Here is a 6,465-nt window from a genome sequence, read left to right on the forward strand (position 1 = left end):
CCAGTACAAGAGTCAATTAAAAGCCCTCTGCTTGATTATGGGATGGATCCCTGACACCATTGAATACACTAGCAAGATTTTTGCTGAAAGGACCTTGATATAGCTGTCTCTTGTGAGACTAGGCCGGGGCCTAGCAAACACAGAAGTGGATGCTCACAGTCAGCTATTGGATGGATCACAGAGCCCCCAATGGAGGAGCTAGAGAAAATACCCAAGGAGCTAAAGGGATCTGCAACCCTATAGGTGGATCAACATTATGAACTAACCAGTACCCCGGAGCTCTTGTCTCTAGCTGCATATGTATCAAAAGTTGGCCTAGTCAGCCATCACTGGAAAGAGAGGTCCATTGGACATGCAAACTTTATATGCCCCAGTACAGGGGAATGCCAGGGCCAGAAAATTGGAGTGGGTGGGTAGAGGAGTGTGTGGGGGAGGGTATGGGGGACTTTTGGGATAGCATTGGAAATGTAAATGAGGAAAATACCTAATAAAAATATTTTTTAAAAAAAGTCCTCTGCCATGTCTGTGGTGCGATCTGGACAAGGACAGTTTTCAGAGTATCAAAGGTTCAGGTCCATAAAGAAGATGTGGAGAGATAAGTGGTTGGTGTGAAAGACAGAAAGTGCCTGGAGTGTAAGGTCACTAGGCCTCTCATTCTTTAACAAACTTGACCAGCTTGTGGCCTCTGAATATCCGAGACCCAAGCTGATTTCCAATAGTAGAGTGATAAGTGTTCCAAGGAGGGAGATTAACTCCCTTTTGATCCCTTTCTTTAATCAGGTCAAAAGAGGGAGCGAACCAGGGCCAGTCTCCTGTGAAGAAAGTTTCAACTTAGAGACGGCTGCAGCTTGAACACAGCTCTGTGTCAAGCCTGGCTGTGAGGCTGATTGCTTCCCTTGTGCCTGCCTCTCTTAAAAAGGGATTGCCATTAACATAGGAATATACCATAATTAGCCTCCAAATGATGACACCATTGCATACACTAGCAAGCGTTTGGTGCAAGGACCGTGATATAGCCGTCTCTTGTGAGACTAGGCCGGGGCCTAACAAACACAGAAGTGGATGCTCACAGTCAACTATTGGATGGATCACACAGCCCCCAATGGAAGAGCTAGAGAAATTACCCAAGGAGCTAAAGAGATCTGCGACCCTGTAGGTGCAACATTATGAACTAACCAGTACCCCGGAGCTCTTGACTCTAGCTGCATATGTATCAAAAGATGGCCTAGTCGACCATCACTGGAAAGAGAGGCCCACTGGACAGGCAAACATTATATGCCCCAGTACAGGGGAACGCCAGGGCCAAAAAATGGGAATGGGTGGGTAGGGGAGGGGGGGCGTGGGAGGCTTTTGGGATAGCATTGGAAATGTAATTGAGGAAAATATGTAATAAAAATAAATAATTAAATAAATAAATATTTTTTAAAAACATAGGAATATACTTTTAGAAAGTTCCAGTGGTTGTGTTTAAATGGCTTCCCTCTTCTTTGGTGATGAAGTGGCCTTTTGCAAAGAGAGTTTCATTCTGTTTATGTGTGCATGCATGCATGTGTGCGTGCAATTGAGAGAGAGAGAGACAGAGAGAGACAGAGGGGGGGGCAAACACAGTACATGTGTGATAGTATGTGTGGAAACCAGAAGTCAATGCTGAGTGTCTTTTTCTATTCTCCACCCAATGTTTTCAGACAGACAATCTCTCACTGAACCTGCAGCACATAAGTTCCTCAGTGGCCAGCACTCCTGGGATCCTCCTCTTCCCAGCACTGGTTATAGTTACACCCTGCAATGCTGGCTTTACTTTGTTTATGTGGGTACCAGGGCTCAGACTCGATCTTCATGCTTATATGACAAGCTCCTTCCAATTGAGTAATCTCTCCAGCTCAATAATACTACTCCTAGAGGAGATATTACTTCTAAATAAAATCCCCAATACTATGAAAACAGACCCAAACAACTTATCTATTATATATATATATATATATATATATATATATATATATACCAATGAAGCACAGATTCTAAAATTAAGGGTGAACACAGAATACATTATCAATAGCCATGCAAGTAGGATCTCCCAGGTGGTGAGAAGGGACAAAGACCGGCACATAAAGATTAAACAACTGTTTAAAAGATTCATCTGATCTTAAAGCCCATAGCATCCTACCTCATCCTTGGAACAAAGTAAGTTTCAGGGCAGCATTTGTAGTATGGACTCTCAGTAGCTCCACCCCATAGTGGGAATAAGGCTGAAAGCTCAGACTGACGTGCATGAGGCAATACCAGAAGGCAGCCATCCACACTCAGCTCCCTGATGTGTCCAAGTCCCCTCACACCATGCCAAAATGCTCTTGGACATGTCTGTCCCTCTCTGCAAGGCCCAAATCTGTTGCCACCCCCCCATCTGCAACTTCACACACAACTACTCACCCACACTGCCCAGTGTAGCCAAGCCAACCCAGAACACCCCAGTTTTAGGCCAGAAAATCCAGGGCCCTTTGCACTTTTAGAAAGAGAAAAAAAATCATGATAATTGTTGAAAGAGAAACAGCTACTGTCCTCAGGAGACAGTCTGTGACGGAGAGGAATGAAGAAAAAACAAAGATCGGAGAAGAGGGGAGGGCGAGATAAAGAATGTACGAGAGAGCAGAGAAGTGAAGAAAAAAAATAAAAAAGAACAGAGAGAGCTGGAGAGAAGAGGTCAGGGGGAAGGCTCAGGAGACAGAGGAAACAAAGAAACACCTGAGAGATGGCTCAGAAAATCAGGGCAGAGGAAAGAAAGGAAAACATAGACCGAGGCAGAGAACAAGGGAGAAGGGGGTGGGGATGAAAGCCATTCCCTGTGTGTGTGCACATGCATATCCATGTGCACACACTCTCTGGTGGATGGGTTTGTTTGTGATGTGTCCCCCTGCATGGATCCTGGGAGCAGCCATCCTCGCAGCATTGCCATCGCACTGAGCGCTGAGGCAGGGCCAAGGCGATGACTATCAGACAGCTGCTCTGTAGAAGAGTTAGTTCCCAAGGTAAAATTGATTTTATGTGTTTGTTTGCTCCGACCTTGAGTTTTTCCCCATTGCAATGCCTGAGAAGCAGCATCAGATATACAAGGAGATACAAACATATCAGAGTGGCAGTGAGCAACAGCCTCAAACAGGAAATAGCCCTGGCCCTGAGCACCTGCACACCTGAACCTGGGCAGCTACACAAGGGTCAAAGTCAGCCTAGGGGACCACAGGCTGTGATGCACCTGAAACAATGGGGACATGTGTTAAATCAGGGCGACTGACTCCAAGGACAATAGGAAAAACAGAAGAATAGGTATAGAAAAGGCAGACAAGAAATAAGCAAAGAAGCATGGCATGGCCCACAGAGAGCAGTGATCAAAGGAAGCTGTGTAATAAGAGTATATCTGCTTCATTATCATCACCACCACCTTCATCACCATCACCACAATCATCATCACTGTCACCATTACCACCATCATCACTACCACCATCACCATCATCACCACCACTACTACCATGACTGTCACGATCATTATCACTGTCACCACTACCATCAACATCTCCATCTTCACTACCACAACCATCATCACTGTCACCATCACCACCGCCATCATCACCATTACTACCACTACCATCATCATCATCACTCCCACCACAATCACCATCACTGTCAGCATCACCACTACCAATATCACCCCTGTCATCACTGTTACCATCAACATCAGCAGCATCACCACCACAATCACCATCACCATCACCACTGCCTCCGCCATCATTGTCATCAACACCATCATCATCCCCCATCCTGTGACCTTAATTCTGGATGCATTTATGTCATTTCATCACCACATTGAGGCTATGTCTTGCACAAATGATAGTCTTACTCTATAGGTAAGGAAAGTGGGGCTTGAGGCCATAAAACTACTCTATAGAATGGAACTTGAAACGAGACCTTTCTAGTGCTCATCCACCCTTGCAACAGTTTCTCTTTGATTACCTTTGGCCTCAGAATATGAAATTCAGGGTAGTAAGCTTACTTATAGATAGCAGAGCCTAAGCTAGACATTGCATCATTCAAGGCTGCCTATGTAGGGTAAGGAAGGTTAGACTAATGAAAGTTCTCAAATGCTTCCAGGAAAGCAGAGGGCTGTTGTTTAGGATGGTCTTTTCATTATCAGAAGTCTTCAGACACTGCTTTGGAACAGGCATAAAGGCAGGGCTAAAGTGTGTATGAAGGAGGTGGCTTTTCCCATCGGGTTTCAGGGAACAGATATGAAGAAGAGCCAAAGGGAAATCATGCAATCATGCAGCCACGGCTGAAAGTTGAAAGAGCACTTGGCTCAAGGCATGCAAAGGTCCTAAACTGCCAGTTAGGCACCTCCATGACAGCAAGACTCCATCTAGTGGCTCATCTCCAAATGGAGGCCCCTTGTCTAATCAGAGAGAGGCTCAGGGACTGGGATTGGCCATGCCTACAGGAAAACTGGAAGGAGTTTCAGCTCATCAAGATTGGAAAAGATGAGGGTTTGAAATCAGAACCAGTCACTTCTGTCTTCACAATACCGAAACCTCTAAAGAGTTTTTGACATAGGAACAACTATATTTAAATAAAGTATTATATTCAAACACCATTAGAAACATCCGAGGTCTTGCAGGGAACCAGACTAAATATGAGATAAGGTTGTAGGAAGAGAGAAGAAGAAAGCAAGACACTGGCTGATGTAGTCCAGGAGCTGTGAAAAGATACTTCATATTCAGGGAAGATGGGTGTAGCTGGATCTCAGCTGAATAAAAGCTTAGAAGATAGTGAGCAGAGGAAACTGGAGATAACAGGTTGAACACTGCATTAGCTATTTTTGTTGTAGTTGTGAACAAACACATAGAAGAACAACTTAGTGAATAGAAGATTAATTTTGCTCACAGTATCAGAGGTTTCAGTCCAATGGCACAAATCACATCACAAAAGACACGAAGCAGAGGAGCAGTGCAACAAGAAGCAACCAGGGCAAGGTTATACATCCCAAGGACAGTTACCCAGTGATCGGCTACCTCCAATCAGGCTCTAAGGGTTCTGTGTTTTTGTAATCTATTCAAACTCGGAATGCAGGAAGAAAATAAACTGTTAATAAAGTCAGAGGCCTCATAAGGTTATCATCTCTGGAAATACCTTTATAGATGCATGATTGCATTTACTAATGACTTAGGGACCAATCCAATCAAGTTAATGGCCAAGATGAACTATCATAGGCACAGATTGTAGAAGGTTCCTTTAACCACCCATGAGATCTCCAGGCTTCGCTTCCCATTCTTCACCACCCTCCAATTACATGAGAGTCCTTGAAAGGCAGCCTTCCAAAGGTCTATGTAGAATGTTTTCCCTCTGGTGACCAGATTGATCGCATTTGAAGAACAAGGACTTAACAGCCTTCCAGGTTCACCTCTTTGTCTTGTGATCTCAAGTTTCCAACTCTCTCTCTCTCTCTCTCTCTCTCTCTCTCTCTCTCTCTCTCTCTCTCTCTCTCTAATTATAACTCTCTTTTGAACAGTCCATTCTCATACCATGTCATTTTCAAACAGAGTCAGGCCTTGGGAACAATGCATTAGAAGTAGGGTGCATGCCTGCAGTAGAGACATTATTAACAAAAAGAATTTTGAAAACCCTTCCTATTCACCAATAATGCATTTGTGGAGCAAGAGATGGGATGTCTAAGACTCTGGAGGATAAATGATAAACAGACCTCTTTCACATCAGTGAAACAGAAACTACTGAGAAGACCTTTGAGAGGCCCCAGAACTTTCTCTCGATACACAAGGACAAGAAACAGGTTGAAATCTTTTGTTTTGTTTTGTTTTAGAGACAGGGTTTCTCTGTGTAGCCCTGGCTGTCCTGTAACTCACTTTGTAGACCAGGCTGGCCTCGAACTCAGAAATCCGCCTGCCTCTGCCTCCCAAGTGCTGGGATTAAAGGCGTTTGCCACCACCGCCCAGCTAACAGGTTGAATTCTTAAACATGCTAAAGCAAACAGTTTCTCCAGGATAATCTAAGGGACATCTGGAATAGGGGAGCATAGACGTCATTAGCAATGTTTCTGTCCCTGTGATCTTTGTCATCATTTGAATTCAGACACTAGATATAACTCAAAGAAATACCCATGCTAAGCATAAATACATAGTGAACCTGAGTAGGGTACTGCCTGGTTCTCAGAGAAAACACAAGAAAAGGTATTGGCTGCTCTCCTGAGAACTGGTCAGGGCAATGGCCTGGGAGTAAGGGGTAAAGTAAGAAGCCTGCAGGTTGGTCTGAGACACAGGAAGCTAAATAAACATTGGGTCGGCCATGTTGATAAAGACAACAGCAGGTGAAGGATTTCTTCTTGATATCTCTTGGAGCAATCTAGATGGCTTGGTCTTTTATATGAAAAGAGGTTTCAATGGATAGTTGTCTGGGCTCCACCACCCG

Source organism: Mus musculus, chromosome 7 (genome assembly GCF_000001635.26).
Source record: "Mus musculus strain C57BL/6J chromosome 7, GRCm38.p6 C57BL/6J".
NCBI lineage: Eukaryota > Metazoa > Chordata > Mammalia > Rodentia > Muridae > Mus > Mus musculus.